The following is a 12464-nucleotide window of genomic DNA, read 5'->3' on the forward strand; positions in this document are numbered from 1 at the left end:
GCTGCCTCCTTTGGCCAGCAGCACTCGGGGCAGCCGGGAGAGCCGGCACCAAGGGCAGAGGAGGCCAAGGCACAAGCCCCTCAGAGGGGACAGGCCTGAGGCCTCTGGCTTGCCCAGGCTCACATCAAGGGGGTTTCTGTGGTGCTGGGCGGGGGAGGGAGGCCAGGCCCAGGCCGGTGGGAGAAGGGGCAGCGCCTGCCAGGGCAGCAAGGGGAGCTGCAGGGAGCGAGACGCGGTGTTTCTGCCTGGATCACTCAAGGGTCCTTCTGCGGGTGAAGCGCCTGTGACACCCCTGTGCTGCTGGATTCTCCTGCCCCGCCCCTGGGAGGCCGGCCCCTTCCGGGGGCTCTTGCCCTGGCACTCATGGGAGGGCCAACATAGGCAAATCAGCCTGCCCCAGGCACCTTCCATAGCTCAGCTGGCAGAGCAGAGGCCTGTAGCAGGTGCTTGGCAAGTGCCCTTAGGTTGCTGATTCAACTCCAGCTGAAAGGAGAGATTCTTCTCCCTCCCCCTGGCTGCAGGCCCGGCCTTAGGAGGTGCCCTAGGGGTTTGATTTAGTGAGGCTTAGCTAGACTTGCTAAATCAAGCTCTGGGAGATGGATTGCAGCAGCGATCTCCACCTGAGTGAAGACATGGCCTAATGATGCAATTAGTTAGATGCCGACACTAACAGCCCCACTGCTGGTGACTCACAGAGGCTACATCTACACTAGAAGTTTTCTCCTTAAAAAAATATGTTAATGAGGGACTCAATTGCACGAGTCATGATCTCATTTGTAGATTTTCTGCCAATGGGATTGTTGTGCAAAAACAAGCCGTGAGAACATTTTTTTTGCACAAAGCCCCCATTTTTCACAAGATTCTTATGCCCTCCCAAAAGAGGTATCCTGATCTTGCAGAAAATGGGGGATTTGCACAAAAAGAAAACTTCCACACTGCTTGTTTTTGCACAGCAACTCCAGCACAAAATCAGTTTGCCAGAAAATATGCAAATAAGATCATGACTCATGGAAATTAGACCCTCGTTAGCACCTTTTTTGCTGAGAAAATTCATAGGGTAGCCATAGCCAGAGATTCTGGTGCTGATCATGCAATAGAAGCACATTATGTTTAAACAGCTGCCGTATGAACGTACCTGAAAGTCACAAGGATCAATGATCTGTGTGAAAGGCAGGTGGCCAGTAATTAGAGCCCCAGGTATGTTGTGTGCACAAAGGAAGGTAGGAATGTGCACCAGGCAGTCTGATAACGGTGTTTAGTGTGTGTTTGTAACAGGCTCCTGCCCATCTCCAGTAGATTTGGGCAACTCCTCCACCAATTGCAATACACACTAGGCCGTTCCTCCCCAGCTGGGTGTGGTTCTTGTTCTTCTGCACAGCACAGCCCGTGGAGACCAAGGACCTGCCATTGGGCTTCCAAATCCCACCCTTGTTGAACGGATGGAAACAGAAACCAGACACACAGCGGGTTTGAGCTGGCTCCAGCCGAGGGACGGGTTTGCCTGGTTTATGTGCGTTGGCACAGGACAGCAGTAAGGGTTCGTATTCATTTATAGAATCCAAAAAATAGAAACCTAGAATGTAATGGAATTGGAGAGAGAAATGTTTCCATTGAATGGTCAGTTGGATTTGAAGTAACGCTCATATAATTTGTAGTCCATCACTGAGCTACACTCCCCAAAGTTTGCACTGTTAGGAGTTGAGAAGGGATCAAGAGGCTTTTGCAGCCCACACACCCCTGGCCTGTCTCCATCACTTCTGCCTCTGCCAGATGAAGGGAGGCTGCTGGGCCCAGCATCTTTCTCCCCAACCAGGGCTGGCTTTTGGGGAGGCGGAGGGGCCACTGGAGGCGCTCGGTTCCCTGGCTGTGTCCATGGGGAGGTGGCTCTGCTGAAAGCCAGACTGGTTTTCCTATTGTTAGGCAGGACCCCACAATCCATGTTCTCTCCTGCTTTTGTAGCCTCTGTTGCCTTCTGCAGGTGTCCCTTCTGATGGGACAGGCATGTTCTTCTCAGGGTCTGGGTTCCATGTTGCCCTAGGAAGGGGTGTGGCCAAAATACAGGCGCTGCTGTGACCAGGATTTGAACCTGCACAGGAAAACACTATTGGAACTTAAGGCCAATGCCTCAACCACTCGGCCAGCACAGCTCTAAGTAACAGCAGGCCAGGGAAACTCATAAATAATCTCAGTGTCCAGGCCTGACGTCACCTGACCCACAGAATTCACTCAGCAAACCATTTCACCGGTCATGGAGAGGAGTCCTGGCTGTTCAGGTCTGAGGCTGGCTTAGAGGGGAGTTCTGCTTCCAGGTCTCCCTCCTCCTTCTTGGTCTTCTTCCTTTCCCTTTCCCTCCTTCTTCCTCTTCTCGTTTCCCCTTTTCCTTCTTCTCCCTGGTCTCCTTGGACCCCAGTTTATATAGTGAAAATTGAGTCCTACTTAACCAATTATTTTAATATGATTTTACTAACCAAAGCTAACATACTATTATGATTTACCTAACCAATCACACTCCACCACCTTTGTTGATTTTCCCCCAGCAAAATTACTTATACAGCAGACAGAAACAGTTACAAACCAGACAGCGATCACACAGACAAACAATAGGAAAGTGAAGAGAATAATCATAGAGTTCAAGGGAAAATCTCACAAAGGAGATTTCAGGCAGCCAGGCCATGGGGGTCTCTGAAATTGCCCCTGTCCCACCTGGCTGTTGCCAAGGTTGCTCTGTGAGGTCACTGCCTCCCAGCCAATAAGCTGAGGTGCTGTAAAAGTTCCTTGTGATGTCACTGCTGCCTTGCAGGCTCATGTCCTGCCCCTGGCCAGCCCCTTGGCATGTGTGATCTGCTCCCCCTCTGCCCTCTCACTCAGGGCTGGTTCTGGGGCTCAAGCAGAGAACATCAGAGGCTGCTCAGGGGACCACATTGCTAGACCAGGGGCCCTCCTGTGGGGCTGTGAGTGTTGCTGTCCCTGCTGTACAGATAGGGCCAGAGAGCCTCAGGAGGCTGTAGCCGTGGGAGACACTTCCCTGGTTTTGGGAGGGAGACGAGATGTCAAGGCCCATGACTCGGAGCCAGCTACCGATACCCATGGAAAGCTGATTTTCAGAGGGGTGTGATCAGCCCTTCCTGTGTATCTGGCTTCTTCAAAGAGGCTTAATCAGGAGCTAAAAGTTGAAGAAGGGACATTTAGAAGGGTGAATTTCTTTCCCTGGCAGACTTTTCTGTGTCACCCAGTGGCCTAATGGACAAGACACTGGCCTCCTAAGGTGGGAATTGTAGATTCAAGTCCCATCTGGGGTAACAGTTTCTCTCACTGGCAAAGAGCTTACATTCATCTGCTCTCTGAAACAGTTAGCATGGATGCTCCACAGTTGCTCTGTCCCTCTCTGCAGAAGTTGTTCAGACCCTGCACTAGCAAATGCTGGTGTAAGATGCAGATCTGGTTGCTAAAAGCCCAGGTATTCAAAGTCAGAATGAAGAGGCACATTTTGCTCTAGAAGGCCCAGGAGTGACAGCCTGTGGTAGAGCAGAGTCTGTCTGGAGACAAAGTGGACCTGAGGATGAGAAGGCCCATGAGAGGCAGAGACTCCAGAGCAGTGGGGTGGTTAGTTATTTGGTCTGGCAAAAGGACAGAAAAACCCCAGGCCCTGAGCATGGTGCGGGCGAAGCCCATGGGGCAGTTTGCCTGGTGGAGTATGGGGGTAGAGAAGCTGTGAAACTCTGAGAGTGGATAAGGTCCCTGGCTGAGCTGCGCCACCAGCCTTGTGTGCGACTCAAACTGTCCCACGTCCCCTTTTGTGTGTCTGTTGCGCTTCCAGCTTCTTCCCTCAGGTATGTTCATCCGGCAAAGACCCCAGCAGGGATCTTGTATCTTCCTTTGTGCAGCTCAGCCGCAGACACAGCCAGGGCTGGAAGGAAATTGCTGCACTTTGGGAGTCAAAGGTGTTGTCTGGGACCACAGAGCAGTTTCACCCAATAGCTTGAGAGGGGCACCATGGCTTAGCTTGCTTCTTCTAAACAGGAGATCCTGGGTTCAACTCCCAGTGGTGCCTTGTTGCTTCCACTGCTCACATTTTCCCAGGTCCTTCTGGGACACAGAAGAGGCCTCCCCTGGCCACCCATGGAACTGCTTGGCTGACCCAGGGCCTGAAAGGGGCTGTGGCTGCTGCTGACAGGGAAGAAGCTGGGAGGTAAGATGCTGATAGCAAGAGATTCCAGCTGCCTCTCTGCCCTGAGTCTCAGTGCACCATGCCAGCCAGCAGCCACCTTGACCAAATGTCAAACCAGCTGGACGAGCCAGCCCACGTCACAGTGAGTCACTAGTGGCCCTGTCAGAGAAGAGCCATTGGCAGCTGCAGAGACATCCCTTCAGCTGCTGGACGCGCCTTTCTAAAAGGGCTATCTGTGAGCTGTCTTTGGGTTGGCTGGCTAGTAAAGTTGGTTAGTGCATGAAGCTAGTAATGGTACAAGCCCTGTGCTGGCCACAGATATGTTTGCTGTGGTGACTGTTCTACCCCTGTCTCCCTCCTTTAGCTGCCTGCTATGGACAGGGAAAGAGAAATAGGCAAAAGACTGTGAGCTTTTCAGGAAATAGGCCAGAAAACTGGTAAGAGGAGGCTCCAGCCTGCACAGACCCAGGGGCTAAAAGGGCCTTGGCCTGGCCTGCTTTCCCCAATAGCAAGGAAACTCTTCTCTTCCCTCTATTGTGGGGCCACCTTTGGGCCTGCTGGCTCAGCTGTTTAGCGCTTGATGCTAATAATGCCCAGGTCACGGGTACAAGCCCCATGCAGACCCCACAACAGCCAAATTAGTTTTGTTTGAGCTGCTCCCCACGAAAAGCAGTGAGCGGGAGCCCTTGGCTGTGGGACCCACTTGTGCCTGTTGCTCAGGGTTAAATAAGATCTTCCCCAGGAGGTTGCCTGTTCCCTTCCCACCTTGCATTGGCTGGGAATCAAATCAAGCAAAGGGCAGCAAACGCCAGGCACTGTCATTGTCTGGGCCACAGATAATGACCCTCTTGGAGCTGTGGTCCTAGGAGGAGTCTCTGCAGTCCATGCGGAGGAATGCCGACATTTATGGCCAAATGGCCAATGGTCTAGCAAAGAAAGGTCATCTCCCTCCTACCCCCACATCCTACCAAGTTAGAGCCAAGGTCAAGGAATCGCAGCAGAGGTATGTGAGGGAGGAACCGCATTACTGTGCATGCTCTGGGAGAGGATGAAGAGCCGTGAGAGGCAGCCCACAGCTGCAGGACCTGTTTGTGCCTGTTTTTTCAGGGTTCAAATAAAAGCTCAGCACAGAGCTCTGATATTACCTTTTTACATTGCATTGGCTGGGAATTGAACCCAGGTCAACTGCTTGGAAGGCAGCTATGCTCACCACTATACCACCAATGCCTGCATGTGAAGTTTCTGGGAAAATTAGTGAGGAAATCCTACATCTGCCATGAGGCTAGCCAGAGGTGAGAGGGTGCCTGTGTGGTTTGGGTGAAGCAGAACTTCTTGGCCATTAGGCAAAGACCAGAAGTGGTGACGCTGGGGTAGTGGCTGCCCTGCACTCTCCGTGGTGTGAGGAGCCGGGCGGAAGAGGAGTCCCAGAGGTTGTTGGGTGGGAGAGTAGAGTTTATCAGACTTTGGGCTAAGCTCTAGAGCAGCCAAGGGAGAGGTGGGGAAGTGACTTCTGGATACTCTTTGTGGCCCAGGGAGGCGGACCAAGAGCCGTCCTTGTGTTTTTTGCCGTAAAGTGTTGTTTCTGGGTCGTTTGCCTAAGATCGAGCACGTCTGCCTTCTGGAGAGCCATGTCACAGGCACAAGCCCCCAGAGACACCTCTGGCCCTTCCAGGGACACATCACAGGACCAAGCAAGGGGCAGAAACACTGGGCACTGTCAGTGTCTGGGCCAGAGATAAAGACCCTCTTGGAGCTGTGATCCGAGGGGGAGTCTCTGCAGGCCCGGCAGTCCAGGTGGACGAATGCAACATTTATAAACATAAAAACATAAGAACGGCCTTACTGGGTCAGATCAAAGGTCCGTCTAGCCCAGTGTCCTGTCTGCCGACAGTGGCCAGCACCAGGTGCCCTGGAGGGGGTGGACCGAAGACAATAATCAAGCGATTTGTCTCCTGCCATCCCTCTCCAGCCTCTGACAAACAGAGGCCAGGGACACCATTTTATCCCCTGGCTAATAGCCTTTTATGGACCTAACCTCCATGAAATTATCTAACATATGGCCCAATGGCTGATGGCCTTGCAGAGAAAGGTCATTCCCCCCTCCTGCATCCTAGACCAAGTCAGACCCAAGGTCAACGAATTGCAGGAGGGGTGTGTGAGGGCCCGTGAGGGCAGGTCCCGCTCTGGGGAAGCACCACAGCACTGTGCATACTGTGAGGAACTGGACCGAATCCCGGGGTGTGGGGAGCCCCTGTCTCCAGGGATAGTTGTGGAGTCTGGGATGGAGACACCTGGGAAGCAGCGGCTGCAGCTTCAGGATGACAACGCTGATGACCTGCAGCGCCAGGAGACGCAGGAGGACTCCCACACGTCTTCAGGCAGCGGGGAGGGAACATCAGGTGAGTACTGGGAGGTTGCAACACCCAGGACATGTGGACACTTGCAGTCTCCTTCAGGAGAGGGATGCAAATGGAGACATTCAAAATTGTAAATGAAACCGGAATTTAAATATCCTGCGCTACATTTGCATAATCGTGTCCGGGTGCTGTTTCAAAATACTTTATTATGAAATAAAAAACAACGTTTAGATGCAGTTATTTGGAGAGAAAACCCTTCTTCCGAAATAACCCTTAAACACTCCCCTCTGGTCTGGACCTAACAGCAGTGTCAGCGTTTGCTAGTCGGGGCTCTGGACAGCCCCTGCACAGAGGGAGATGGCAACTGCGGGACGCCCTGGCCAACTGTCCCAATGTCTCACAGCAGAAAAGAAAACAAAAGAGGCCAATGCAAACAGCCCCCTGGCAGCAAGGGAGTCAGCATGTCGGTGGGTGGGGCAGGGAGCTGGGGGCAGAGCTGGGCTCAAACTCGCTGGGTGACCTTGGCCCATTCAGTGAACCTCTTCCTGTCTCCATGGCCCTGTCTGTACTGCAGGGACAGCAACACTCACAGGCCCCGCAGGAGGGGGCTGTTTAATGCTTCACCCCACGGCCCAGCAATGAGCCCCCAAGCTTGCCCTGTTCTGTAGCCAGGTTTGCTGTGTGAATTCTGTGGGGCGGGTGAGGTCAGGCCTGGGCACTGGGATTATTTACCACTTTCCCTGATCCTGGGACACTGCTGATTTCACAGCTGTGATGCCTGAGTGGTTAAGGTGTTGGACTAGAAATCCGATAGGGTTTCCCTGCGCAGGTTCAAATCCTGCTCACAACGAGGCCTGTGTTTTGGCCACGCCCTAACCAGGGCAACAAGCTGCACAACCCCTGAGCCACTCTCCCTGTTCCCAGTCAATCCCTTTCTGTGCCTTCCGAGAGAGACACAGAGCATGGTACCTCATTATGGGTCCCTGAGCTCTAGGGAAGCTCTCAGCTCCTGCAGCCTCTGCCCCTTGTCCAGCACCCCATGGCTCAGCCCTACCCTTGGGGGCTGCCCTGCTCCAGTGTGTGATAGGAGTTGAGTGAGAGGATGGAGTGTCTGGGCCTGCCCCCAAAGATCCATCCATGAAGGGCAGAAATGTTGGGGATATGATGTGGGTCACTCGTCCCGAGGCGCATAACCCCCCCCGCCCCCTGTGTTGGGAGCAAAGGGTCTAGAGAAGTATGGGGGGGGGGTCTTGTTCCCTGCTCTTGCTCTGCCTTGGCCAAAGAATTAGTAACAGAATATTTGTCCAAGTTTATGTACAGAAAAAAACTGACAAGCATGTTTCTGTGGGGTGGTGGTTATTGTGTTTGCTTAATGTGCAAAAGGCTCCTGGTTCAAAGCCAAGCAAAAAGTGGGAACAGGGGGTTCTGCTGCTATTTGTGGCTCCCCAGGTAAACACGGCCCCTGCTGCTTGGGGATAAGAACAACTCCCAGGCTGAGTAAAGCAAGGAACAGCAGGAGCCCTGTCCTAGAAAGGGAGGGGCCAGTGTGTGTGAGTGCATGGCCCAGACAGACAACTCTAGGGTGCAAGGACAGAGCTGCTGGATGTCTCTAGTGGTCCTGAGGGGGGGAGACATGGGTGTTAGCAACATGCTCATGTGGTGCCATGTTCCAGCACTGCCAACAGGGAGTGTTTTTTGTGGTGTCACCTGATTCCCCCCAACTGTAGCCCTTGTACCTGCCCTGCGGCAGGATAGAGCCCCAGGATGCAGCTCAACTCCCCTTTTCTCCTGCAGTGCAGGTTGTGAGAACAGCTCTAAGCAAAACCATCAACTCGAAGCAATTAGCCTCTATTAGAGGATACCCAAGCCTGGGATTGAACCAGGGACCTTTAGATCTTCAGTCTAACGCGCTCCCCACTGAGCTACTTTGGCTGTGATAAGAGCCCTGTGTGACCTGTAATTCTCTGTCCAGGATGTTTTGCCGCATGTCGTCATGCCCTGCCCAGGAAGGCGAGACTGGCCTTTCCACAGCGCCCCTCCCCCACAGCCCAGGGCCAAGGTTCCCTCTAAGCCAGGCCTGGGCAATACAGGCCAGCTGGCTGGATCCAGCCCATGAAGCCACCCAACATGGTAGCAAGAAGCCTCAGGCAGATTCCCTGCTCGCCCTGCCCCCACGCACAGCTGAGAGAAGGGGCTGCTGGGCCCTTTGTGTCTCTCAGCTGCAGATGAAAAGGCTTCATGCCTGGTCCCTGCTCCAGGCTTGTTTGTGGCCAATGGGAGCTGCCTGCTTGAAGCCCTGGCCAGTCCCCACAAGCTCTTATTCACCCAGGCGTATGACCTGTACCCCCTGCACAGGGAAGGGGCTGCCTGAGAAATGTGCTTGGCTGCTGGGAGTGTCTCCCAGTCAGAGCCTGCCTCTGGCACCCCAGCTTTGTGGGAGGCCAAGTAGGAAGGGGCCTCTGGAGGCTCATAGACCCCTGGGCTGCTGTGTCTGTGGAAAGGGGGGAGAGGACACATACCTCTCACTGGGGAACAGGGCGCATGGATCCCTCTCGTTCCTGCAGAAAATGAAACAGGTTGAGCATTTGCGGAGAACGGACCAGTCCCTGGAGAGATGGAAATGGGTCCGTTCCTTGTGGGGAAAGAAGTGGGTGTGTCGGGAGTGGGGTTCGAGTTCAAACCTCTCCACAGACCAGAACCCCACATTAGGGGCAAGAAAGAGCCTTGAGTCAGGCAGTGGAGAACAGATGCCGGCAGCAAGAGATTCCGGCTGCTTGTTTCCCCTGGGTCTCAGTGCGCCATGTCAACCGCCAGCCACCTTGACCAAACCTCAAACCAGCTGGACTAGCCAGCCCACATCACAGTGAGTCGCTAGTGGACCTATCAGAGAAGAGCCCTCGGCAGCTGCAGAAATGTTGCTGCAACTGTCTGAGGCGCCTTTCTTGAAAGGGCCACTTGTGACATGGATTTTGGTAGGGCTGACTAGCTCTGTTGGTTAGATTGTGGTGCTAATAACGCCAAGGTTGTGGGTTCAAGCACCATACTGGCCACAGGGGTGCTTGGTTTGGTAACTTCTCTTCCTTATGTCACACAGTCAGCTGTCCCTGTGGAGAAGGGTTGTTTGATTTATTGACTTGCTCTGATTCTGCCTCTTGCTATGGACAGGGAAGCAAAAACAAGGGGAAAGGCTGAGAGCTTTGCAGGACTCAGGCCAGAGAGCTGAGCTTATGCTCACAACTATTCTGGAGGCCACCGCAGGCCACCACCAATTGGGGATGGTGGACTTGCCAAGGTCCAGCCAGAGGAGGAGCTGGGGTGCCAGAGGCAGGGTCTGGCTGGGAGACTCACCTGAGGGATACAAATGTAGGTGACTGAAATTGCTAATGAAGCAGGAATTTTAATGTCCCATGCTTCATTAGCAAGATCTCGCCTGGCACACTAGATTGAATCACACCTGATTCGAACCATGAAGTGCGCACTGGGACGCAGTAGTTCGAACCAAAGCCCTTGGTTCAAACTAACGTTACACCTCATTTTTTGGTTAAAAGGTGTTGTCCTGGACCATAAACCGAGCAACCCTGTCCGGGGAGGGCACCATGGCTCAGCTGGCTAAAGCACCTGCCTTGTGAACAGGAGATCCTGGGTGCAACTCACAGTGGTACCTTGTTGTAGCCTTTGCTCACATTTTCCTAGGTCCATCTGGGACAAAGAAGAGGCCTCCCCTGGCCACCCATGGAGCTGCTGGTTCAGGAAAAAGCTGATTGGGGAGGAGTCAACCACAAGCCTGGAGTGGCTGCAGAGGCCACTGTGACTGGCAAGGCAGTGGGAGAGTTTGAACTCCCTGGATTTCATGCTGGAGCTCTGCTTAAAGCTGCAGGATCTGACTCCAGAGGTTGCTCTTAAATGCAACAGAGTTTGAGCTGCTTGCAGCTCTGCCTTTGGGAGAGGGAGTTTGTACTAGAAAGAGGCAGGCTGGGTGACTAAGAACAAGAGGCTGGGCATTCCCATCATTGAAGGGTTGTTAGATCATTGTGAGAACGTTGCCCGGTACGCCACTTAATAGATGGGGCGGCAGGGAAGAGTAGGAATGAGACTGGCAGGGGGCTGAAGCAGCAGGGTGGTGTGACCAGGCCAGCTGTGCCGGGGGCAGGAATGTCTCCGCCTGGTTCTCACAACTATTCTGGAGGACACTTGGGTGGTGTTTGACTCACCAAGGTCCAGCCACGGGAGCAGACAGTGGAACCGCCCTTTGAGGGGCCCAAAGGCGCTTCCACACCAATGCAGGCCCTGCTGAGCCTGCCTGGGAAACGTTCCTGGCTATAGGGCTGCCCTATGTAGGGCTTCATTAGCCCAGGTAGCAAAGGGAGGCGCACCGCCCATGATGCACAGGGGCAGGGCCACGTGTCTGGCCCCGAGAATTAGTGTAGCTGAGCATACACATCAGGTACTTATCTCCCTTGTGGTCTAGTGGCTAGGATTCAGCACTTTTACTGCTCTGGCCTGGGTTCAGTTGCCAGTCAGAAAAACTAACTTCATCTGTATTAATGAAATCTGCCATGTCTTTGCCCTTTTCCATCACAGGGAGGGCCAGTGAGTTGAGGGAAGGTAGGGGCTGGAGTGCCGGAGGCAGGCTCTGCTTGGGAGACACTCCCAGCAGCCAAGAACATTTCTCAGGCAGCTCCTTCCCTGTGCAGGGGATACAGGTCCTACGCCTGGGTGAATAAAAGCTTGTGGGGACTGGCCAGGGCTTCAAGCAGGCAGCTCCCATTGGCCACAAACAAGCCTGGAGCAGGGACCAGGCCTGAAGCCTTTTCCTCTACAGCTGTGACACACAAAGGGCCCAGCAGCCCCTTCTCTCAGCTGTGCGTGGGGGCAGGGCGAGCAGGGAATCTGCCTGAGGCTTCTTGCTGCCATGTTGGGTGGCTTCATGGGCTGGATCCAGCCCGCTGGCCTGTATTGCCCAGGCCTGGCTTAGAGGGAACCTTGGCTCTGGGCTGTGGGGGAGGGGCACTGTGGAAAGGTCACTCTGGCCTTCCTGGGCAGGGCACGACGACGTCCACTTTGTGCAGCACGACTGCCAAACATCCCAGACAGAGAATTCCAGGCCAGAGAATTCCATGCACATCAGCCAAAGTAGTTCAGTGGGGAGAGTGTTAGACTGAAAATCTAAAGGTCCCTGGTTCAAACCCAAGCTTTGGCAGGTGCCAACAGGTGGCAGGAGCCTTCCTGGGTTTGGTCCTTACCTCACCCTACTTGGCATTGACAAATCAAGATCATCTCATTAGCCCTGCCCCTGATTTCTTCCTCTGAGTCGCTGCCTCCTTGACCACTGCCCACCCAGTGCTGGCCCTAGATATGGAACTGGGCTGATGGGGATGTGTTTGGATAATCTCATGTGACCTTACCTGGGGCCAGCCAGCTAAGCAGGAGGGACAGGGCAACGTTTCTCCTTCCTCTGCCGGAGAGGGAGCCAGCTCATGCCCATGAGCTCACATACAGATGGGGCAGGGTCTGGAGAGGTGATGCAGCTGAATGGAAGAAACAAGGCCATCAGTGTACCAGCTGAGAACCTCAAGTATAGAGCCATGTGATGGTCCCATAGGGGAAGGGATCAGAGGTTTGAAGCTTACAAGCTGAGTTCAAATCTCAGTGGGACCAGCTGGGGAATTGTTGGTTTGTGTAAATCTTTGAGTATTGATCTTCTTGCCCCTCTGGCTCAATTCTACTTTGTGCTTCTTCACTTTCTCTATGCAAGGACTTTGGAGAAAAACTCTCAAACATCTGCTCCAGTGGTGCAATGGGTCAGTGCACAGTATTTATAAAGCAGTGTGTATAGGAGACATGCTGAGGTTGTGAATTCAAACCTCACCTGGAGTAGTGGTTTCTAGTCCCTACTGGACTGCCCCTTTCCACTGATTGCTGTGGGATCTGGAATTTCA

At 53.6% G+C, this 12464-nt stretch overlaps 4 non-coding genes across 4 annotated transcripts; 2 read left to right on the plus strand and 2 right to left on the minus strand.

Annotated features, from left to right (window-relative positions):
• Positions 1 to 5323: 5323 nt before the first annotated feature.
• Positions 5324 to 5395, minus strand: TRNAG-UCC (transfer RNA glycine (anticodon UCC)). The gene has a single exon. It is a non-coding gene; the product is annotated as a tRNA-Gly (tRNA).
• A 1898-nt stretch (positions 5396 to 7293) lies between these two features.
• On the plus strand, positions 7294 to 7375 carry TRNAS-AGA (transfer RNA serine (anticodon AGA)). The gene has a single exon. It is a non-coding gene; the product is annotated as a tRNA-Ser (tRNA).
• A 1009-nt stretch (positions 7376 to 8384) lies between these two features.
• On the minus strand, positions 8385 to 8457 carry TRNAF-GAA (transfer RNA phenylalanine (anticodon GAA)). The gene has a single exon. It is a non-coding gene; the product is annotated as a tRNA-Phe (tRNA).
• Positions 8458 to 11652: 3195 nt separating this feature from the next.
• Positions 11653 to 11725, plus strand: TRNAF-GAA (transfer RNA phenylalanine (anticodon GAA)). The gene has a single exon. It is a non-coding gene; the product is annotated as a tRNA-Phe (tRNA).
• Positions 11726 to 12464: the final 739 nt, after the last annotated feature.

This window comes from Pelodiscus sinensis, unplaced genomic scaffold (genome assembly GCF_049634645.1).
Source record: "Pelodiscus sinensis isolate JC-2024 unplaced genomic scaffold, ASM4963464v1 ctg37, whole genome shotgun sequence".
In the NCBI taxonomy this organism is placed as follows: Eukaryota; Metazoa; Chordata; order Testudines; family Trionychidae; genus Pelodiscus; species Pelodiscus sinensis.